General features: G+C 43.0%; 1 long non-coding RNA gene across 1 annotated transcript in view; it reads left to right on the top strand.

The window, feature by feature from the left end:
- LOC135229546 (uncharacterized) overlaps positions 1-24,287 on the top strand; it is a 71,924-nt gene extending 47,637 nt beyond the window's left edge. The window contains exon 3 of the long non-coding RNA XR_010320233.1: positions 22,943-24,287. This is a non-coding gene — a long non-coding RNA (uncharacterized LOC135229546). The remainder of the gene's footprint in view (positions 1-22,942) is intronic.
- The last annotated feature ends 425 nt before the right edge of the window (positions 24,288-24,712 follow it).

The following is a 24,712-nucleotide window of genomic DNA, read 5'->3' as shown; positions in this document are numbered from 1 at the left end:
TGTAGAAGTATAGATAAAGTGTACTGAATTGAGATCATCTATTTAAATTATTCATGTAAGTTAAAAGATCAAAAAATATAGTGTCAGTGCCATATCTAATGACTTACAGAGAATCAAGGTAGAATATCAAGTGAAATAAGGGGCGAGAGCAATGTGGATGGAGTGTGACCAGGCTTCCATAAAAGTAAACACCCCAGCAAATGTACTTGTGTACCTGTGACTGTGTGTATGTGTCCCTGCAGAGAAACGTAGGGAAGGATACACGTGTGTCTATTAACATTGGATACCCTGGGGGAGCAGGACCAAATTACATATGAGGGTGGGACCCTGACATAAATTTTTTTGCCACACAAATCTGTGATCTTGCAAATGTGATAAAAAAACAACTTCAGAGCTTTGGCAATTCATAAACATCATAGATACATGTATATTTTAACGTGTTTTGTTACATATTTAAAATAGGTGAAAATTCTCCAGAATGACAGACAAAAGATTTGAATCACTGGCAGGAGAGCACACTGCAGAAAGTAATAATAAGATCCAGTGGATTTCTTGTTGTTCTTGGAGCCAGTGAGTTCTTCTGGTCTTTATAACTGGAAATGACCAAAAATAATTTTGGGAAGTCAGTAGAGTTACCCCTCAAACACATCTTGCAAGCACACGTCTACAGCTAAATGTAGAAGGCTGGACGCCATGTGCAATTCACTAGGTAACTCATGCGCCTCTAGAAGATTCTCTTTCCTGGATATGCTGCTTCCACCTCCTCTCTGCCTAGCCCCACTGGATAACCCACCTTTGTGCATTCTAGGCCCCATTCAGGTCTGAGCATAGATCATAGAGGACATCAACTGGGAAGGTAGCTTTTAAGAAGAAAGATGTTGATGAAAAGATTTCAGAAACCAGCACCTCCCCAGCCAGCCTCTCCCCAGCCTGGGAATGCCAACCCCTCCCACCCTGATACCTCTGAGAATCTCTGATTTTTCGGTTTGGATCCTTAGGAGACTGCAGAATTTACCTGGTCTGAACACCTTGGTTCTTTTCTGCCTGTGACCCTCTGCCTCGCAGGAGCCGTCCCTGTCACTCTGAGGAATACACACAGGACAGACTGTATGGAGGTGCCCATCCTAGAGGCCCTGCCCTCCATTCCTCTGCCCCTGGGGGGTTCCCTGTGATACTTGTGGTCTCATTTCCTGGAAAGATGGGTACACCCCTGTCATGTCCAGAGATTCCCCAGACTTGGGATTTGATGTCGTGACTGAGACTGGGGCTTTGTTGTCCACTGTTGAGTCTGGGCCTGAACCTGCCCCTGCTCACCATTACCTCTGATCACCTGTGTTCTCGCTGTTCTCCCTGGGTTTGAAGCCTTTCCTCTCTTTTGGTTCTTTCACCTCAGAGGGCCTTTTTCTTCCAGTTCTTTGACCTCGCGGCAGGTCAGATTTGACCACAGGAAAACAAAAAAAAATTAGCAAGTTTGTTTGACATGTCAAGAACCGGGATGTACAGCTTGATTTAGGAGAAGAAAAAGTTCCAAAGCTCTACCCCTTACCCTAGGACATGCTCTACAGGAAATATCCTGCAAGCCCTGGATCAACTCTTATCCAGAAATGGTTAACACCCAGGGGGATTTTTCTACACCACCTCCCACTTACATTCCCCTAATGTGGCAAAAAGGATGCATCCCAATCATAAACCCAAATTCACCCTAGGAGACCAGAAGACATGGCTTGGGTGAGTTCATTTTCCTTCCACCTGCCCCCCTCTCCTCCTACCAAGCCCTGTCTCTTTCTCCGCCTCTATACTGCTGGGAAGGGACCCAGAGTTGTTTGTTTAGGGCTTTATGTCCACTGCTCACCTGCAGGCATGTTTCCCAACAGCCTGCCATCTCTCTGATTCCTTCTTCTCCAAAGAACTCAGTGACACCCCCTTCACCATCACACCTCAGCAGGGCCCCCCCCCAATCCTCCCAAGTCCCACTGAAATCCCCTTTCCCTTTCCCTATTTATGTTGCGCTCATCCTTCGGGTCCCAAGATCTCACCATCCAGATGAGGCCTGTCCTGTCCTCTCCTGGGCCAGGGGAGCCTCTGAGGGGACCTGGTGTCTGCAGTCAGGTATCTGGGGCTTCTTCCATCCAGATCCCCCTTAGGGCTGGAGTTCTCTGTGCGCTTGGGTTGGGAGGGTTGGGGTCACAGGGGAAGAAGGGTATGATCTTCCAGGGGAGCTGGGTTAAACGAACCTGAATGGAGGTCTCTCCTGAAGGGCCCACGTTTCCAGCCCAAAGGCCCTGCTCCTCCTAGTCCCGGGGTTCTAGCACGTCTTCAGGCGCTTCCCCTTCTGGCCTCGGTGGTGCGCCTGCTCCTTCTGCAGCCTGGCCTCCTGCCTCTTCAGCTTGTCCAGCTGGTGCCTCAGCCTCTTCAGTTCTTCTCTCTGCTTCTCCAGCTGCTCCTCCAGGCGTCTGCAGACCGCTTTCTTCTCCCTCACCTCCCTCTTCTTGGCGGCCATCAGGCAACGCCTGGCCAGCTGGTGGCAGCGTCTGGGCCTTCGCTGGACTGAGCGTGGCAGCCGCCTCTCCAGCAGCTCTTCAAAGAAGACCGGCAGCTGAAGCCCTGGCTCACACCATGCTCCGCATGGGCCACGAGGGCCTCCCGGGACTCGAACACGCGTCAGCAGGCCACGCAGCGGAAGCCGCGCTCACGGGTCACCAGCCACTCCGGGGTGGTTGCGCGGGGTCTCTCAGCATGCTCCTCCCGTTGGTCAGTGGGCTCCTGGGTACAGGTCTGGGGCCCCTCCTGCCAGGGCTCCAGGTTGCTGACCAGGGACTCAGTGTTGGCCAGACTGGGGGCAGAGCCGATGGTGCTCTCCTCAGAGAGCTCGGCTTCAAAGACCTGGGGAATCTTGCCCACGGGGGCAAAGGAGGTTTTGGTCTGCCGGGAGACCGCCACCCCCTTGACCGTGCGCACCTTGGTGAAATATGCGCACCTGACCCATGGCTTTCCTGGGGCAGCCCCGTAGTTGGAGGAGTGAGAGGTCTGCTCGGTGGAAGATAAAGGAGAAGGGTTCTTGGATTGTTTTGGAATCTTCCTGGGCCTGGAGCTTCGACTTTTTTCATGGGATGTTGTTGACTGTTGCACATTTTCCTCTTGGATAGAGACCTCTGAGAATAGAGAGTTAATTTACTTGAGCTTTCAGGGTCCTTATTCTCACCTGTGAGCCCAAAGCTTTGGTCATAGGGACCCCTGGAGGCCTCTCCATCACCACATCCTCCACCTCTGCAGACCCCATGCTTTCTTTCTTCTTCCCCAGAGACCCACCACCCTTTGGGGGCACTGCTGTGGAAGACAAAGTCTGCATTGTAAAGTGGCACTGTTTATGGTAGTTCATTTTTTAAGAAGTTATTTTTCTTTAATTCCACATTTATTGAATTCCAATGAATTTGTTCCTTTGGAACTTAGAAATGACCTCATTCCCATGAAACTTCATAATAAATGTGTGACTTGATGTTTTGTATGCGGGTGATATTCTTAGTAAATTTGGAGAGTAAACACTCCAGAGCAATGGTCACCTCTTTTCATCCTCTTTTTACTGAAAGGCTTTTTATAGAGGAGTTATACGTAAAGAGAAGAATGTGTATATTTAGTTATGATTCTTACATGTATACCTCTTCCTTGCACCCTTCTTAACCCAGCCACAGTAGAAGATGAAAATTGTTTTTCTTGGAATAGAAGCCCAGTCCTTAGTAGATGAAGTGAGGCAGAAAGAGATGGCCGTATCTGAGAACCTTGATGCGAGAACTTCAGATGGAGAACACACAGCCTCCTCTCCTGTGTATGTCGCAGTGGGTTGTCTGTGTCAACCTAAAGGTCTGTGTATGTTTCTGAATCTGTGGGAATGACTGCAGAGTTCAGGATGCAGAAAGAGATGGAGCTCGGTCGGGTGTGTTGGATGGAGAGAAAACTTGAGAGAGAGACAAGATTCAGAGATGGAACATGCCAGCAGTTGGTTAGAAGGATACAGAGATCAAGGAGGGAGCAGAAAGCAGGGCTCAGCCGCTGAAGGGCAGAATGGGGCAGCAACAAAGAAGACAAAGGGGGGGCAGACTAGTCAGAGAAAGAATGGATAACTAAGAATGATAGCAGAAACTGAGGTTAGCTATAGTTGGAATTTTAAAATTCTTTCCTGCTAGACTTGGAAAACATCATGCTAAATGGAATAAGTTAGTATTTGCCCTAAGTATAGGGCAAATACTGTACGATCTGACTTATATGAAATAAGCAAATATATAGAAAGCAAGGATTATTGGTGGTTGGCAGTTGTGGGCAGGGGGAAGGGGAAGTTTTTCCACTGGGGCATTGAGGTTATGTTAATGGTTGTAGAAATGTTTGGAGAAGGATATTGAGAATGGTTATATGACTTGAAGAATGTAATGAGTATCACTGACTCATACATTAGCAATTATTCAGTTATGTTTTATGTATATTTTCAACACAATTTAAAAAAATAAAACTTTGCAATTACAAGAGAAAAAAAAACGATCTATACTATAGCTGTCTTTACCTAGAAGAAATGTTAAACCCTTAGGTAAAGATGGTCAGGAGACCTTGGAGGAGAAGGGAAATCCCTAGAGCTAGAGGGGCAGGGCCTTCCTGGACCTTCTTCTGCCTGAGTCCAGGCTGAGGACTGTGGCAGCTTACATTGACTGGAAACTCTGAATGAATGTGTCGTACTGTGCTCCATCACACCACCCACTCCCAAAACCTCCTGATAAATTTGATATTTTTTTTAATTCGCATGATATATTAATTCATTCTCATGAAAAAATTATTTACAAGTCTCTGTAACCACCCTTCTCCCTGGTTCTATACCCACTGCCCCAGTTGCCCACCTGCGTTCTTTCCACTAACAAAGCACGAGAGTTCACAAATCTGACTTGTCTGCTACTGTTATGGAAAGCCCCTCAGATGACAGTAGAGTTCTATACTTCACTCACATATTTATTCCTTCATTTATTTATTCACACTATAATTTCTTACTGTTTACTAATTGACAGGAAGTTTTTTCAGGTGAAAGCCTCGGTGATCCCTTGTGGTCCTTGTTTCCGGGGTGAATCAAACCCCTTGCTGCCCAGCACCCATCGCACAGACTGAATTTTCCTCCCACCCTTACCTCGGGCCTTAGAGAAAGGCCTCTTCCTCATGTATTGCCGCTCCATTCTGGCTGGGTGAAGATGAACCACGAAGGATGGTCACCAGCAAGATGTTTCTCCTCCTCCCACGTAGAGATGATGTCCCAAACTCTCACAAGTTGGGGACCTTGATTTAGGGAGAACCGTTTGTAATTTGGTATCCAAAGTCGCTCTCCCACAGGAGACCTCAGACCCACAACCTCTCCAAAGAGCAGTTGGGATCTGAGTGAGCACCAAGGTTTCCAGTAACTCTTGTGTGACATCATCGCTGACATCGCTCAGTTCCAAGGTCCCAGTTTGAATCTAAACACCGCACTAGGAAAAAATATGGCAACTGTTGTGGGAGAGGCTAGGAGGCTGGGAGGAGGGAAATTATATCTTAAAAATGAATTGAAATGTTCACTTAAAGAAGTCAACATCTAAGAGGAAGGAAACTGTGAGTTGAGGAAATAGAAGAGTATAATGAGTCGCTATTTCTCCCAAACCTCTTCTCTGGCCCTGAATCAAATCTCTCCATCTCTAGAAACACAATGTCCACTCTGAACACCTCTCAGGCCTCCTTTGCCACTTAGGCTTCACACAGGCTGTTCCCTCTGACTAGTAGACGTTCTCTCCCTTCCTGTTGACTGGTTCCTCCTCCAAGGTACCCAGTCTGTGCTCCTGCTTTATGTATTCAGAGGACCTAGTAATCTTTTAGTAATCCTCCATCATAGCACTGAGTCATAGGAGATGCTCAATTTCCAATTTGTGTCTTCCAAATGTGTTGTAAATAACTTGGGGACAAAGACAAGGTCTGCCTCATATTTGGCAGTCCCAGAAAGTGAGACAGAACCCCACCCATAGGAGATACCCAATATATATCTATTGATTAAATAAAAGAAAACTCTTCCAAAAGACTCACCCTTCGTAGCCATCCGTGCACAATGGAGTTTTTGGTCTGTTGCCTGGAGGTACCATCACTCGGTGGTGTCTAGGCCACTCTCTCTTGACCTCCTGACTCTCAACCCTGTGAAGCCTCTTGGCCTGTCCACATGCTTCTCCCTTGGAGCCACTAAAAAGGGTAGGATTACATCATCACAGAAAAGCACTGAGACTCCAGACGTCTGTGGTCAACCTGCCTGGGAGGCTTAGGAGAGCCCTCAGGGAAAGGTCCACTGTCCTCTGCTTGATCTCCTTTTTTGTCCAGGGGGCGATTAGAAAAGGAACAAGCAAATTGTTGAAACATTTTAAGGCAGGGTTTGGGAAGTTGTGCTTGGTAGGTAGAGGAGAGCCTGAGGATTTGAAGGAAAAATAAAGATGTCAACATGGGAGCAGAGGGCTCGCTTTGTGTGACGACAGATGGTAGAATGTGGGCAAGTGGTTGGAAATATAAAAAAAAAGAAAATCTCCTAACCATCCACTCGTATTTCAAAATTTAGGTCAAACATCACTTCCTGGTGGAAGCCTTTCCGACCCCACACCTGGTAGAATTTCCCACCCTGCTCCACACTCTATTGTATTTAAGAAACGCTTCTGCCACAACTAGGGACAAACTTGGTTGCATTTACATGGTGTGATGGATAGCAAAAATGGCCACATGTTCTAATATGTATGTATCCATACATATTATATGACCTACAGCTCCCTTTCTCAAGAGCAAGATTCTTCCTCCAGTCCTTGAATTTGGACTGATCTATGATTGCTTTGGCCTTTGGGACAGTACAAAGACCAATAGAAGCAGAGACCGAATATAATTAGACACATCGTGACTTGCTCTCTTACCAAAAACGAAACCCATCACTCTCAAGAATATTCTAACTCATAGTGACCCTGAAGGACAGAGTAGAACTGCCCCATAGGGTTTCCAAGGCTGTAATCTTTACAGACGGAAAGTGCCATGTCTTTCTTCCGCAAAGCAGCTGGTGGGTACAAACTGATTACCTTTCCTTTAGCAACTGAGCCCTTAACCACTGCACCACCAGGGCTGCTCCTTGACTTCTTGCTGCTCTTCAAACACTGAGAACCCATGGGAACAGCCCAGGCCACCCTAATAAATGACAAGAGACCATTAGAGAGAGAATCCCGCTGAGAAGATTTCAGGCCCTCTGCCCGCCAGCTGACATGGTGGCTGATTCCAGATACATGAGGGAGCCCAGCTGAGAGCAGCTGAGTCTGCCCCAGACCAGAAGAACCCCAAACTGCCAACCCGCAAAACTGTGAGCGAAGTAACTGCTTGTTCTTTTAAGGCACTTCATTTTTGGTTCATTTGTTATACAGCAATTGATAACTGATTTGTTAACTGGGCTGTTTCTCTCACCAGACTGCAAGGAATCTTTTCTTAATCATTTCTGTATCAACAGTATCTGGCAGAGGGTTGTTCATGTAGTCATTAGACAGTAGAAATTTCTTCATTTACATAATTTAAAAGTTTCTAACATTATGTTTTAACTTTCTTTTATAAATAAGATATGGGTGGATTTGCAAGTCTAAGCTGAGTGTACATGTTTTTTCCTTAGGTATTAATCCCTTTTTCTTGCTATTACTCATACATTTAGACATAATTCCCATATTATACTTCATATTCACTGTTCTTTTTTTTTATTATTATTCTGCTTTTCCTGTTTCTTTTTTTATTGGAATGATGAAATTTCTCTTACTTTTTTTTTCCTTCTAGCGATTTGAAAGTTGTATTTTCAATTCCTATTCTTTTATAGTAAACATGAGATCTTTGAACATTTTAATATTTGGTATATTGTATCAAGTTCATATCTCAGTTCTCCTCTCAAACAGTAATGTTTTGCTAGCTGCCATTGAGGTGACTCCGACTAATGGTGAACTTAGGTACCACAGAACTAAAGGTTGCCAGGTCCTGTGTCATCCTCACAAGTGCCAGCAATTTAGATTCCATCATTATGGCTAATGTGCCAGTCCATCTCACCAAGGGTCTCCTACAGCCTTGTTGGCCTTCTTCTTCATCAACCATGATATTCTCCTCTAGGACTGATTAATCTCTCCTGATGACATGTCCAAAGCAAGTGAATTGGACAGTATTCTCTTGTGATCTGTAAGGGTTTAATTGTCTAATTTTCAGAAGTAAATCTCCAGGTCTTTCTTCCTAGTGTGTGTTAGTCTTGAAGCTCCACTGAAACCTGTCCACCATGGATAACCCTGTTGGTATTTAAAATACTGGTGGCCTAGCTTCCAGCATCATAGCAACATCCAAACCACCACAGTACAGCAAACTAAGAGACAGGCAGTGAGCCGAACAGGGTATTGTTGTTAGGTGTCATCAGGTCAGTTCTAATTTATCGTGACCCTATATACAGCAGAACAGAACACTGGCCAGTCTTGTGCCATTCTCACACTTGTTATTATGCTGGAGCCCATTGTTGCAGCCACTGTGTCAATCCATCTCACTGAGGGTCTTCCTCTTTTTCACTGTCTACTTTACCAAGCATAATGTCCTTCTCCAGGGCCTGGTCTCCCCTGATAACATGTCCAAAGTATGTGAGACAAACACTCACCATCTGTGCTTGTAAGGAATATTCTGGCTGTACTTCTTCCAAGACAGATTTGTTTGTTCTTCTGGCAGTCTATGGTATATTCAATATTGTTCACCAACACCATAATTCAAAGGCAGCACATCTTCGGTTTCCCTTATTCATTGTCCAGCTTTCACATGCGTATGAGGCGTTTGAAAATGTCATGGCTTGTGTCAGGCACACCTTAGCCTTCAGAGTGACATCTGTGCTTGTCACCAGCTTAAAGAGTTCTTTGCAGCAGATTTGCAATACATCATTTGATTCCTTGATTGCTGCTTCCATGAGCGTGGACTGGGGAACTGAATAAAATGAGATCCTTGATAACTTCAATCTTTTCTCTGTTTATCATGATGTTGCTTATTGGTCCAGTTGTGAAGATTTTTGTTTTCTTTATGTTGAGGTGCAACCCATACTGAAGGTTGTAGTCTTTGATATTCACCACTAAGTGCTTCAGGTCCTCTTCACTTTCACCAAGTTTGTGTTATCTGCATATCGTAGGTTGTTAATGAATCTTCCTCTAAACCTAATGCCACGTTCTTTTTCATAGAGTGCAGCTTTTTGGATTATTTGCTCAGCATACAGATTGAATAAATGTGATGAAAGGATAGAACCGTGACACAAACTATTCCTGATTTTAAACCACATAGTACCCCTTGTTCTCTCTGAAGAACTGCCTCGTGGTCTATGTACAGGTTTCAAATGAGCAAACTTAAGTGTTCTGGAATTTCCGTTCTTTGAAGTGTTACCCATAATTTGTTATGATTCACACAGTTTAATGCCATTTCATAGTCAATAAAACGCATGGAAACATCTTTCTGGTATTCTGGTATTCTCTGCTTTCAGCCCAGATCCATCAGACATCAGTAATGATATTCCTCATTCCATATCCTCTTCTGAATCTGACTTGAATTCCTGTTGCAACTTCTTTTTAATGATCTTCAGCAAAATTGTACTGGGTTTTGATATTAATGATATTGTTTGATAGTTTCTGAATTTTGTTGAATCACTTTCTTTGGAATGTGCCCAAACATGGATCTCTTCCAATCGGATGGCTAAATTATTCGGCATAGACGATTGAGCACCTCCAGTGCTGCATCTGTTTGTTGCAACATCTCAATTGGTACCTGTCAGTTCTTGGAGTCTTGTTTTTTGCCAATGCCTTCAGTGAAGCTTGGACTTCTTCCTTCAATACCATCAGTTCTTGATGACATGCTACCTCCTGAAATGGTTGAACATCGACCCATGCTTTTGTGTGTGTGTGTGTCTGTGCAGTGACCCTGTGTATTCTTTCCATCTTATTTTGATGCTTCCTGTGTTGTTCAATATTTTGCCCGTACAATCCTTCACTATTGCATGTCGAGGCTTGGATTTTTTCTTCAGTTCCTTTAGCTTGAGAGATGCCAAGCATGTTCTTCCCTTTTGTTTTTCTAACGCCAAGTCTTTGCACATGTCATTATCATACTTTGTCTTCTCGAGCCGCCCTTTGAAATCTTCTCTTCAGCTCTTCTACTTCATCTTTTCTTTCATTTCCTTTAGCTACTTTACGTTCAAGAGCAAGTTTCAGAGTATCTCTGACATTCATATTGGTCTTTTCTTTCAGTATAAGGGCTGTATTTGAGGGTACCATCATTTTTATAACTTGCAAGTATCCTCTGTCAGAGCAGTTATTGACTGTAGCTGCACACCACCTAGTTCTTCTGGTTTCAGGCTGATGGAGTCCCTGGTTTATGTGGCCATTAAAGGAAGACCTGTTATTCAAAAAATTATACTTAGAGCAAAATTTGTATATGTATAATTTAAAGCTTCTCCTTTAAAATTGCCTTTCCCTGAACAGAAAGCTCTCACCATGTCATTATGAGAAATACTCTTTCAGTGTGAGGCCGAAAGAGATGTCCATATTTGAGAGTCCGATGGTACAAATCTCAGTAGCCAAGACACAACCACATCAACTGTGTGTGTGGGTGGGTTGTATATGTCAACATAAGGGTCTGTATTTTTCTGAGTATGAAGGTAGGATTGGCGAGTTAAGGAAGAAAGAGATGGAAGCAGCTTGGGAGTGGAGTGCAAACTCCGTGACAGAAGTTGTAGCAGAGGATCTCTCAAGAGGGTTTTAGAGGCCAGTTAGAAACCTAGGAAGCAAAAGGAAATAGGGCCAGTGGAGGGCAGCACTGGAGTAGTGGTGGGGGGCAGCAAAAATAATGGTAGTGGAGAGGGCAACAAAACTGCCCTGAAAGGAGTGGCAAATTAAAGATCCTAGACAAAATTCAGGTTAAGAAAAGTAGGAATGTAAAAAAATTCTATCCTACAGCTCTCTTTGCTGTAAGGGTTTCTTAGGCCCTTCGGGAGATGTGGGGAGAAGACATAGGAGGAGAAGGGGAGTTGCTGGATCTAGGGGAGGAGTCTGCAAGCCATCTTCTGCCCTCAATGATGTGGGCTCTGGGCTCCTTCAACTTCTCACTGCCAGAACCTCCTGAGATATTTTCTTAATTCTTCACATAGTACATTAATATCATGTCATTAGAAAATATAATAAGTACGCTTCTCTCTAACCACCCTTTGCCCCATCCTCTACTCTCTGCCCTAGTTGTCCACTGGCTTCCTTCCTTTCCACCAGGTACAGATCTTAAACAGCAGAGTGCCTCGTCTGAATCTGTTCTGGAAAGCTCTCAAACTCCCAATGAACTCTGTAGCTTGATCCCTCACTTTTTCCTACATTTCTTGTTGATATAAGAATTTGGTTAATTGTCCACCAAATGACAGGAAATGCTTTCTCAGGACGCTCCTCCTTATGACCTTATCCATTCCCAATTCCTTCATCTTGTCCTATCATGGCTGTCTTTTCTGGTGGAAACCAGACCCTTTGTTCCGTAACACACATCAATCTGGGACAATTTTTCCTCTCACCCTTATCTAGAGTCTTAGAGAAAGGCCTCTTCCTTCTGTATCAGTGTTTCATCCTCTCTGGGTGAAGATGTCCAATCATAATGATGTTCTGAAGGATCTTTATCCCTTTTCCCAGTTCTTCATGATGCATGACCGTTTGGTGACTTGGGGACCCCGGTTTAGTCCAGAATTTCTGTGATAGAGTAGTTCCAGGTGCTCTCCCACAGGATCTCAGATCGACACCCTCTCCAAAAGAGTAGGTGAGATCAGCATGAACGGCATGGCTTCCATAACCCTGTGTGACATCATTCCTGACATTGCTCAGTTCCATGGTCCCACTTTGAATAGAAACACAGGAAAAAGAAAAATATGAAACAGTTCAAGTAGGAGCCTGAATACTGCCAGTCCCAGACTGGGAAAAGGGGGCTTGGATATAAAAAAGGAATTGCAACTTTTCTCTGCACTCCATGTCGTTACTATCCCTTGGTGGGGAGAGAGAGAGTACATGGAATCGTTACAGTGTGACCAGGAGTTGATTTCTCCAAAACTTCTCATTTGACTCTCTTGGAATCGTGTCTCTCCAGCCCTGGTCATACAACGTCCACTCTGAACACCTCTCAGGTCTCCTTAGCCTCTGAGGCTTCACACAGGCTCTTCCCCGTGACTAGATTTTCTCTCCCATCCCATCTGATGGCCTACTCTCTGGTGAAGCATGGTGGTTAAGAGAACTGACCCCACTGGAACAGATTGGGCTTATGAGCTCACCATAAAATGCTAAGACTCAGGAATTTGTGGTCAGCCAGAATGGGAAGTTTAGGAGTTGACTTGGGGAAAGTCCATGACCTGTGCATCTTCCAGGCTCTGCTTTCACTCTGGAGCCCATTTAGAAAAGGAGCTGGTAAATGGAGACAGCATTTGAGGAAGCAATTAAGAACATTGGGGTGGTGATGACTTCTCAGAGGAAAATAAATTTTCAACAGGGAAATGCTAGGGTCTACTCTTGTATGACTCCAAACTATAAATAGGGATGAGTGGTTGGAAAACAGTAGAACAAAAGATGATCTGCATCTGGTCACAAATGTACCAAATGCCTCAGTGGCTTCAGCCTGTCTCCTCAGACTTCTCTCTGGAGAAGACATGGGGCTTCCTGGACCCGGGCCTTTTGTCACCCCTTAACTATCCAATCATATTCTCAACTTGGTTCAGACATCACGTCCCTAAATATCCTCCTGGTAGATTTGTTCACTTCTTGCTCCCTACTCCATTGTACCTGCAAAACCCTTTACCACAGCATAAAACACAATTGCATTTACTTTTTGTGGTTGATGTAAGAAATGTCTACACATTTATCTGCTGTCTGTGCCCATGCCTTCTATGAGACTCTGGAGAGCCTTTCATTAGCAGTAGGAGTCTTTCTCCATCCCTTAGTTGGGGCTGACATTATTGTTTTGGACATTGGGATGGTAGAAAACCTGATAAAATGAGAGAGTTGAAAGACTTTACATTGAGACTTCCCTTTTGTTGCTCTTAAACCCTGAGAACTCATGGGAACATCCTCAGGCCAGCCTGCTAGATGATGGAAGACCAATGGAGGGAGGATCTAGCGGTTTCACTGACTTGATGTTATGAACTGGCTCCCAGCTACCTGGAAGCAAATTGTAGACACATGAGGAAGCCGTGTTGTGAGCCACTGAGGCTGGCCCAGATCAGAAGAGCTCCAAACTGACAACTTGAAAAATTGTGAGCTGGTAAATTGTTGCTCTTTTAAGACACGACAATTTGGGGTCATTTGTTACACAGCAATACATGACTGATATAACTGTTAACTTGGCTGTTTCTCTCACCAGGCATTGAGGGAAATTCTCTGAGTCATTTCATCATCAAGAGCAACTGCCTTAGGGTCTCACATGTAGCTGTTATAGTGTAAATGTTTGCTGACTTCGTGGATGAATGAATAATACGAATTGTAAGTGAATCAGCACAAATTCATGTGTACAAGAAAACTTGATATTTCTTTAAATAAACTGAATTCCAACTCAGAGCTCTCGGCTTACAAAATTGGGGTAAAATTTTAACCTTACTTCTTTGCAGGGGTATATTTGGTGTTGGTTTATTTTCTAGGTACCCCGGGGTCTAAAGAAAGACCAAGGTTTGAAGATCTTTAACACACCCATCGCCTCAGCCTATGTGGGTGATCTCTCTAGAAGCATTGTCTCTGCTGCTTCCATTCTCAGATGGAGCATGAGAACCTTGGCAGGGCTGGGAACACCATAACGTGGTTTGTCTACTTGTGTGCCTGCATTACCCTTTGAGGTGCTGCCACCTAGCCCAGGGCATTATCAAGAAGCAGGCCTCACCCCTTCCCAATGTGTAGGTCTCTGCTGTCTGACTCCCACTCTTCCCTTGGTTTCCAGTTCACTCGGTGTGATTACTGCAATGAGCTGAGACTCTTCCAACAGACTCTTCAGAATCTCGAAGTTTCAGGGCTTTAACTCTGTGAGTCCAGTTACCTCTTGAAATGAGGTAGGGAAGGTTGAAAAACATAGGAAGATTTTATTTTGAATTTAATGTTTCAATAAAATTTCTTGCCATGCATTTTCAAATGGTTCTGCCTAACAATTCCCTCTGTTCTCTTACAAGATGCAGGACGATGAGGAGGGAATGTTTGTTGTGTCATAATCTCCAGAAGGATGCAAAGTGCCATGGGGTCCATTCCCCCCGATTCTCACACTTGAGCACCACACCCACATGGAATCTCTGCAAGTGTTACTGAGTCCCTCACACATCCACAGTGAACAACTTTCAGATTCTCATAAGCAGGAATTATTTGTGTCCTAAGACGAGGAACTCCTTGGAGACCCTACTGTGTCCTACAGGGTCGCTGTGAGTCGGAATCGACTGCATGGCATCGGGTTTTGTTTTTGTTTTTTGGGGGGTTGGTTGATGTCAGGTGCAGGATAGTGTTTAAAAAAATGTCGACAGCGTAGCAGGTAAAACCAACAAAATGAAACTGAAATGAAATGTCTTTTTCACACTTACTGACCTCACAGTTCCTTCAAAGTGTTTACTTTCCACTGGGTTCAGAGGCAAGAGGGAACTCTTCATGAGAGAGACACAGCTTGGGACACCTCCAAAATTATACGTCTCCCTCCTGATGTTAGGTAACATTACATACTGTTTGGCTGGTTTATCATCTGAGTGCTCCACAAAAATAGAAGGCCCATGCAGGCAGGACCTTGTCTGCTGTGTTGGTCAGAGTATCCTAGTTCCTGGCACCTAAGAAGCTTCCAAATATGATATGTCTGATTGAATGAGTGGGTGGGTTTTTATAAAAGCCATGGAAGTGCTCTGTTTATGTAGTTACAATAGTGAAAACAGGCATAAGGAAATGGAGACTGGTTATGTATAATTAGAAATGGAGACTAGTTATGTATAATGAGAACAGAACTTGTTCATGAAGAGATAAAAAAATAAGATGTATTAATAGAATGTACCCCCTTCACTTTGCCTGGAGAGAGATATGGTAAAATGGGTTGTTTTCGCCTTCTGATTTATGGATTGTATATATTTCATTGAAATGTTAGTCTTTCGGGAATCACAAATATTTCTATTGAGATATAATTCACCAGCCATAACATTGCCTTTTATAATGTGCACAATTGTGTGGTTGCTAGTATATGGACAGAGTTGTGCAACAATCACCACTGTCTAGCTTCAGGATATTTTCAGTACCCTGTAAATAAACGCCCTACATATTAGTAGTCATCTCATTACTCCTTTCCTCCAAGACATAGCAACTGCTAATCTACTTTCTGTCTGTGTTGGTTTGTCTGTTCTGGGTATTTCATGTAAATGGAATCATGCACCATGCGGTCATTTCTGTTTGGCTTCTTTCACTTAGCATAACGTTCTCAAGGTTTGTCCATATAGTGCCATGTATTAGTACCTGATGCCTTTTAATGGCTGAGTAATATTCCATTTTACGAGTATATCACAGTTTATCAATTCATGACTTTTGGATTCTCTCCACATTTTGGCTATTTATAAATAATTCTGCTATGAAAATTCTTTTGTAAGTTATAATGTGAACGTGCTTCAGTTGTCCTGGATGCATACCTAGGAGTGGAATGCTATGTTTCATGCTAACTCTATGTTTAACTTTCTGAGCAAGCACCTAACTGTTTTCCAAAGCGATTGGATCATGTTACATGTCCACCAGCAATGTATGAGGGTTCCAGTTTCTCCACATCCTCACCACTTGTGTTGTCCATCCTGTTGATTTGAGCCATCTCAGTGGTTTTGAAATAATAGTGCGTTTTGGTTTTGATTCGCATTTCCCTAATGACTAATGAGGTTGAGCTTCTTATCATGTGATTATTGACCATTTCTATATCTTCTTTGGAGAAATGTCTATTCAAATCCTTAGCCTACGAATTTTTCTTCAGATTTTTGCCTGTATTTTTGCTTTCTTCATATAGTTTTTCATATGCCAAACATCTATATCTGTATCTTACCAGTTTTAGCCTTCACAGCTTTGGGATTTTTAGATAATCTTTGTTTTTTACCAACAAAAAGCAAAACAAAATCTCTCATAGTTTCTTCTGAAATTTGTATGGTGACGTATTTTACTTTTAAATATGCGATCCTTTTGGAATTTCATTTCCTGTAAGCTATGAGAAAAAGGATGAAAATATTTTTACAGGTGATCTAAATGATTACCAAATTGCTGCAAGCACTCCTTTTTGCCTTTTTGCATAAGCCATATCTTAACTGCATTTTCCCATATTCCATGTAGAAAAGCATTTTTACAGAAGGAGGCCCGCCATTCCCAGCCATTTCATATTAAGGTTTTGCTTTGCTGCAATAGAAATCCCTTCTATACCTCCTCTACACACCTGTTCTCATAGCCAATAAAAATTTTGTGTGAGTAGGACTCCTGTGAATTTATAAGATGAGGTTGAATTTTATAACTGGTTCCATGTGGTGCAGCCCAGCAGAAGGACAGACAGAAGCAGTAGCTCCAGAGGGAGCAGAAGCTATAAGAACATGAGCCTCCAGAGATTTGCTGCTGCATTTCACAGAAAGCTCTAGACTTTTCTTTATAAGTTTATCATTATATATGGCCATCACCTTAGAACAGACGAGAATAGTGCTTTTTAAGTGAGACATTCAGGACAGGACTGGAGAAAAATATAGAAGAAAATCCTAATTAAAAAAAAAAAAAAACCCAGAATTCTAGGTTGACAGAGACTGGAGAAACCCTGAGAATATGACCCCCAGACATCCTTTTAGCTCAATAAAGAAGTCACTCCTGAGGTTCACCCTTAACCAAAGATTAGACAGGCCCATAAAACAAAATGAGACTCCAGGGGCATACCAGCCCAGGAACAAGGACTAGAAGGCAGGAGAGGACAGGAAAGCTGGTAATAGGGGACCCAAGGTCAAGAAGAGAGAGTGTTGACATGTCTTAGAGTTGGTAACCAATGTCATAAAACAATATATGTCCTAACTGTTTAAGGAGAAGCTACTTTGCTCTGTAAACCTTCATCTAAAGAACAATTAAAAACAAAAGTTAGGCATTCAGAAGGAGGGTGTTCATTCCTTAGCAGATGGTTAGACTTATGTGTTCTGGTGAACATATGTACCCATTTCTATTGGGTATGTATCTAGAAGTAGAATTGCTGGGTCATAGAATATATGGATGTTCACAGCTGTAGTAGATATGGCCAAAGCATTTTTAAAGTGGTTGTACCAAATTGCACTTTCACTAGCAGTAGATTAGAATTCCAGTTGCTCCGTGTTCTACCAAATAGTTGGTATTTCCATTTTTTTTTTTTTTATTTTAGCCATTCTGGTGTGCAGGGTTAGGATCACATTGTGAGCTTTTATTAGAATTCCTCTGATAACTGATGTAGTCCCTTTCCATATGTATGTTGGCCATACAGAAATCTTTTAGAGAGCACTCAAGTATTTACTTGTCTATTGAATTGTTTTTTTTCTTTATGAATCATCCTTTGCATATTTTAGAACCAAGTTTGTAGTAGGATGTATGTATTGCAAATAACTTCTGCTTCCACATGAATTCTCCCTTGTAGCTTGTCATGAACTTTCAAATTAAAAAGCATGCCTTTTACAAAAACAGGCAAATGTATAGAGACGAAAGTTTATAGGGGTTCCCAGGGACAGGAGGGAGGGAATAAAGGGGTGTTATTGCATATTTTTTTTTATTGCATATGGAAACTGAGTTTCTGTTTACAATTATGGAAAAATCACACTGATTAAGGGTAGGGTTGCACAGCCTATTAATGTAATTCCTGTCAATAGTGTGTACACCTTTATAACTCGTTCACTTGGCAAAGGTTGTGTGTTATATTTACATCAACAACAAAAATGTGTAGCTGCTGAGGCAAAATGATAGTACTGAATTGATGAGATGTTTTCTTTTTTTATTCTTTTATTATACTCTTTTCTATTTTCTCATTTGTTTTTATAAGAAGTTACTGTTAAAATCAAAGATAATAAAACGTTTGCATGATGAAAGTGGATAGCAATGTCTATTCCACCCATTGTGTCCCTCTGAAGTTTAAGTGAGGAACTACATGCCACTAGCAGTCGCCCAGCCTTACTTAGCACTCAGGAAATATTCATTTCTCCCACTCCTCTGGCTCACGGTCTTCTCCCCGTCTTTATTTCCTCTTTTCCGTTTCCAACTGGTTGCATGTGACCACCAGGCTTCCTGACTCCATCATTCTGCTTTCCATACCAATGTTATTGTAACCTTGGGATCTTGGGCAGTGGTGAAAGTTACACACTGTCCCTGCCATTAGGAAGGGGACAAGCCAGTGCAGGTGGGAGAGGCAGTGGGAAATTCGGCCTAGAGAAAGGACAGACCACCTTCCAGGAACCACACTGACCTTCAGAGAGCTTTATTGGCTGTGGTTCACCTGGCCAGCTTGTAGGCGTCAGGGTGCCCTAGCGCTCGGTGTTTAGTCCTCTCTCTGTGTTGACACCCTCTCTCTGAGATGCCTCAGTGAGTCCACAGCCATCGGTCTGTAGCTGAGGATGTGAGATTCACACCTCCAGCCATTTCAACTCCTCTTGGGTCCAGACTTATACTCAAATATCAGCTTAAATCTCTGTATCGGCCTCTTCATGTATAAAATGTGCATTATAATGGTACATTCCTCACAGGGCTATCAAGCAGAACAAATATCTTAGGAAAGGAGAAGCCCTTACAAGAATCCTGGCACCAGTGCATGTACTCAGTAAGTGTTAGCTGTTAGTATTATTACCTGACATCTCCATGTGGGTATCTAACAGCTATGCCATGTTATCAAGGCCACGAAACAATTCTGGTCCCAACTCCATTCCCCACACTTATCAATGGATTTCCCAAGGCTTCAGTGATGGGAGTCTGTGTGTTTTTCCACACAATGGACATGGGTACAAAAGGTTGGTCAGGGTCTTCATAATAAGTTGCTCCAAAGTTCATATGAGTGACCATTGAGACAAGTTACAAACAACTAATGCAGAAAAAAAAATAGAACCATTCTCAACTGCTCATGCTAGTATTCTCAGTCCAGAGTATCTGGTGAGGGCACTATTATGGACTGAATTGTGTAACCCCAAAAGGTATGTTGAAATCCTAACCACTGTACCAGTAAATGTGACCTGATTTGGATATAAGGGATTTTAAAATTATATTGACGAGGCCATACCAGTGTAGGTTGGGTCCTAAACCTAGTCCCTTCTGAGTTATACAAAGAGCAGAATAGACACAGACACACTCAGTGGCAGAGGAAGACAGACAACGGAGCAGATGCATCTACAAGACCAGGAACACAAAGGGTGGCTGGAAGCTTTTAGAAGCTGAAGTAGACGTGAGCCGTGCCCTGAATTCAGGCAGGTAGCCTCCTGAACTGTGAGAAAATGAATTTCTGTTCTTTAAAGCCACCCAACTGTCATTTTTTTTTTCTTACAGCAGCACTAGGTAACTAACACACATACCTGTGCTTATAAATCCAGCCCAGTGTAAAATAGTGCTCTCCCCTCCGTGGTCTAGCCCACCTGAATCCTGCTGTTTCCCTGTCAGTGTCCTCTGCTTTCACTGAGAGCTATGACAGAGTTGCCTTGATGCTGCTGCATAGACATTCACTTTATTTTTTACTTTGTATTTATAAAAAAAAAAAAATTTATGATTAACTAATATTAATTCTAATATTTTCTATGGTTCTTAAATTTTTCTGTGGAGACATTCCTGTAATCTATGAATAATAAGAGTTATATGTTTTTCTTTTTGTACTCCCGTGTTAAATATTTAATAGAAATAATGAGAGAAAACATCTTTATTTTATTTCTAATTAATTTTAAAGAGAATGTCCCACATTTCACCAGGAATTATCATGCGAGTTGTAGTTTTCCATATTCGGGAACTCCTTTTCTGTTCCATGTTTGCTCAGAGTTCTTATGTCTCAGTGTGGTTGGATTTTATCACTGCCTTTTCACCGTCTCTTGAGGTGAACCTATGTCTTTTCTTCCTTAACCTACACATGTGGTGAATTAAATTATTAAATCTTTAACGTTCACTCAAGCTTGTATGCTGACAATAACCCCCCTTGATGCTCGCATATTACGTGCTTTATACTTTGCTGGATTTCTTTGCCAGCATTTTATGTAGGTTTTTGCATCTCAGTTGCTTAGTGTGCTTGTCCTGTAACTCTTCTTATACCTTCCTTTTCTAATTTGGTATCAATATTAAAGTAGCCTTAGGGAACAAGTTGGGGAGCATCTCATAGCTTTCTCTTCTTTATTGACTGTGTACAAGGTTGAAATGATCTGTTTTTTGCATGTTTGCTGGAACCTGCCTAAAAGTGATCTACCAAACCCAAAACCAGTTGGCCATCGAGTTGATTCCATCTTTGTAGGGAGATCTCGAACTACTGACCCATTTTGTGTAGTGATTAAAGGCCTCTTCTGATGCTACTTTACTTAGACAAATTTCCACTGCATGTTTTAGGCTGTTAGGATTTCATCTTTAAATATTATGTGGTTATCACTGTTTTCCACCTCATCCAGGTCAATTAATCCCAGATTTTCCATTTTCCTGAAGTGAGAGTGTGTATCTACTCCTGGTACCAATTCCCTTATCTAAGACTTATTTGCAAAGAAAGATACAACCCAGCCTCCTTGAGTCCATAATGTGAGGTTACAGTCTCATATTATGTGATTTTTTTGTAGTTGTTTTTTTGTTTTGTTATTTTTTTCTTTTATATATTCTGTAATTGTTCTTTTTCTTAAATTTTTTTTATTTTCCTTTTTTTTTCTTTTTTCATTTCACACCTATCTAGCAGTTTTAAGAAACCTGGTGGAGTAGTGGTTAAAAGCTACAGCTGCTAACTAAAAGGTTGGCAGTTCAAGTCCACCGGGCGCTCCTTGGAAACCCTACAGGGCAGTTCTACTCTGCCCTTTATGGTCCCTATGAGTTGGAATGGATTAGATGACAACAAGTTATTGGTTCTAGTGGTTTTAAGGTTGTGCATTTCAGGTTCAGGTCTATAATCTAGCTGAGAACCGACTTCGGGTTCAGTGTGGTGAGGTGCCCAGTTGCACCTGTGCATCAAGAGAAGGCGCCTCAAGAGCTAGGGGAGGGGGCAGCAGGGATGCTCAGAGAGGGGCACCCGGGGGAGGCGCGAGGTCCCGGGCAGCCCTACCACAAGCTGGCGGGGAGCAGGAAAGAGCTGGCTTCAGGAGCCTTTTGTGACAGTCCCAGCCCACCCAGCCCCACCTGGACCTCAGACTCAGCAGGCTGGCAGGTCCCAATAGAATTAGGGGAAGCCTAAGGCCATAGAGGGCGAGATCCAGGGTATATACCTAAGCCTTATCATAGTGCTTATGATGGGATAGGAGGGCAGAGGAGGCATATGGGGACTTGGGTCCAGACAGTGGACACAGAAGGGTGGGAACTTCTGGTTAGCGTCAGGATCCGAATGTGGAGGCCTTCGAGATGCACTTCCCGGAGGAGAAGGTGAAGCCACAGAGGCCATACTGCCTGGCACCCACCTCTGTCCCCCTCCCAGGGCCCCAGACTGGACTCACCGCCTGTGCTGCCCTAGGAGAGCTCCCCAAGTGTGGTACTCTTATTTTGAGGAGCAAGAGAGCCAGCCCTGGTCTAGGCTAGGGAATTTATTTCCTCTGCTCTCATTATGGCTGTGAGCGGACTCTTGTCTGCACAGACTAAAGACGAATTATCAAAATGAGCTCAAGACTCCAGATTTGACTTAGATATCACAAATTAAAACAGAGAAATAGAACTTTAGCAATAAGTGCCTGCCTGGAGCCCAAGTTGCATTAAAAAAAAAAAACCTGAACAAGACCCCAGAGAGAGTGAGTGATAAGAGGCTCCTTCTTTTGCCACCCTGTGGTCCCAAGCTTTCTCTTTTCCCACCTCCCAAGACTGTATCAACTGCTCTGAGATTTTTGAATAAAGATCCCAGGAATATCACTGCTCCCACCCCATGAGGATTTCCCCAGTGCTGGGTTAGACTAAGACAGAATCCTCCTGAGGCTTCCGGGGCCTGTGTACTGGTTCAGAGCCAGTTCATTTTTCCTGCAATTGGGCATGACCCCAGGACATGACCCTGAGAGTGCTGACACTTGCAGAAGCCAATGACCCTTTCACTGAGTTTCTCTCTGTCTTGGTGTCAGGATCAGTCAGGACAGCTTGTCACCTCAGGACTGTTTCTGTTGAAGGACACCTAAGCAGCACTATGGGTTTGTCCCTCACACCCTGCAAAGCTGCCTCCTCTGAGCGGGGCGAGGAGCTACTGAAACACTGAAATCATTGAAACTAGCAGAAGCCACAGCCCATGGTACTGGGAGAAAAATGGGAGGGAGAGAGAGGTGAAAAGGTATAAAGGCCCAACTGTGAAGGTGACCAGCGGCCAGGATGTCCTGAAGCTGCAAAGCTGACCGAAGCTGAATGGCCTCAAATCTGCTGCTCCTGAGCCCATCTTTTATTTCAATGGAAAAAGTCTTTCGCTGCTCTTATGCGACTGGGCTGGAAGGGCCTTTGACTTATAACATGAAGCAGCCTCCAGAGCCTCTTGGGGCAAGTGATGGTCAAGGAGGCTCTGCCCAATCCCATCCTGCCCTTCCCACTTGTCAGAGGACCAGGAATTTCAGTCTTCCAGCTCCTGGGCTGATCTAGTGACTTGTAACAGGATTTCACTGGACCTCGAAACTTTGAAAGATGGGAAATACTGCCTGGGTCCTCGTCTCATTACAGAACTTACATACAGGATAAGAAGAGGAGTTGGGAATTGACACCTGACATCTTAGCAAAGGTCTCTGTTTGTTTAGGAGGGAAGAGGTAAAAAAGAAGGCAGTGTCTACTACGTCCTTTGCCATGTGTGTCAGGAAATCCTCACAAAGAGCCTCTCAGGTAAGGAGTGATGGGAAATGCCTTGGTTTACTCTTAAACTTTGCCCTTGAGGCATTTTCTTTATGGGGGCATGTAAAATGTTGTCCATTCAAGGAAACACTGTAATTCTTATGTAGACTTTGTTTGTTGACAAGGATTTATTGCCATAGCAAGGGTTCTGGAAATGGGTTTAATATGCTGTGGGATTGCTTTTGGAAGTTTGGAAAAGGCAACGGCCCACATTCTATGAAATCGAAATACCAGACCTACTGTGTCAGGTGTTGGAAGAGGGAATAAAAGCCTCCAATATGTGGGCATGTCTGAGTTAGTCTTCTATAAGACCATTTCTTGGAGGTCCTGAAGGACACCCATTTCATTAAAAGAATAAGGAATGTAGAGCTGAGGGGAGCACCAGCAACATGGAGCTTACCAATATGTACCTTTGCAGGGGGTCCCTGGACGCCGCAAACAGTTAAGTGTTCTATACTAGCTGAAAGTTTGGTGGTTTGAACCTACTCAAAAGCACCTCAGAAGACAGTCCTGACGATCTGCTTTTAAAGGATCACAGCCTTGAAAACCCTATTGAACACTTCTACTATGCCCACATGGGGTGGTCATGAGTCAGAAATGACTTGATGACAGCTAACAAGAACAATTCTCTATAGGCTCAGGTTTTAGTGGAGGCTGGGCTGCCAAGTAGCAATGTAAATCATGGTATCCCAGCTGAACAGAGGCCAGGTGGAAGTACTTAACTGTCAGAAACAAGTTGTGTGTAGATTACCATAAAGGTCAGTAGCTCAGAGTATTAGTTATCTATTGGTGCATAACAAAATATCCCCAAACTTATCAGGTGTGAGATAAATGGAAAAATATTAAACCCATTCTGATAAATTTGGAACTAGACAAAAATTTTGGTATTACTCAACATAGTTTTTAGGTGAAGGAATGAACTAGAAAATTTAAATAACTAGTACAAGTATTAAAAGATATTTAAAATAATGATGATATAATTACATACCTGCATAAAAGACAAATGCATCAAAATCAATGGTTTCTCTCCAGTATAGAATAAGGGTCTAAAATTGGCAAGGGTGGGAAGGGCAGACCGTTCTCTTTCCCCTACTACTTGACTGTACCACACTGTGTCCAAAACTGTAAAATATTTAGCAAAACATTGTTTTAACCAGAGCAGCAAAGGACCTCTATGAGGGAAGACAATGTATTAAAGTACATAAAATGAAACCTGAATATATGCAAAAATATGCCATATTTTCAAATGGAACGTCTTGTCAATTAAATGAAGGTCCCTAAAACTAATATATAAGTGGAATGCATTTCTAGCCAGAATATTAAGATAGTTGTTTTGAACTGTATACAGTGATCATATTCTACAAATAGTACAGTAGATAACAAAGAATAGATAACAAGGAATATTCCTGTTGTTACGAGACTTGGAGGCGATTTTGGACTCAAAGCCATCCCATCTGACTGCCCCATAGGGTTTTCTAGGTCGTAATCATTATGGGAGCAGAACACCAGGTCTTTCTCCCTTGGAGCCACCTGGTGGGTCCGACCTGCCAAACTTTCTTTGGATTAGCAGTTGAGCACTTAATCGCTGCAAAACCAGGGCGGTTTTACCAAAGTAAAACATGAAAAAGCAGGATAGTAACAGGTGTCTATCTCTTCGGGTAACAGAACAAATTGATATT

Source organism: Loxodonta africana, unplaced genomic scaffold (assembly GCF_030014295.1).
Source record: "Loxodonta africana isolate mLoxAfr1 unplaced genomic scaffold, mLoxAfr1.hap2 scaffold_366, whole genome shotgun sequence".
In the NCBI taxonomy this organism is placed as follows: domain Eukaryota; kingdom Metazoa; phylum Chordata; class Mammalia; order Proboscidea; family Elephantidae; genus Loxodonta; species Loxodonta africana.
The sequence above is the reverse complement of the archived record's forward strand: the minus strand, read 5'-3'. Positions and strand labels throughout refer to the sequence as shown.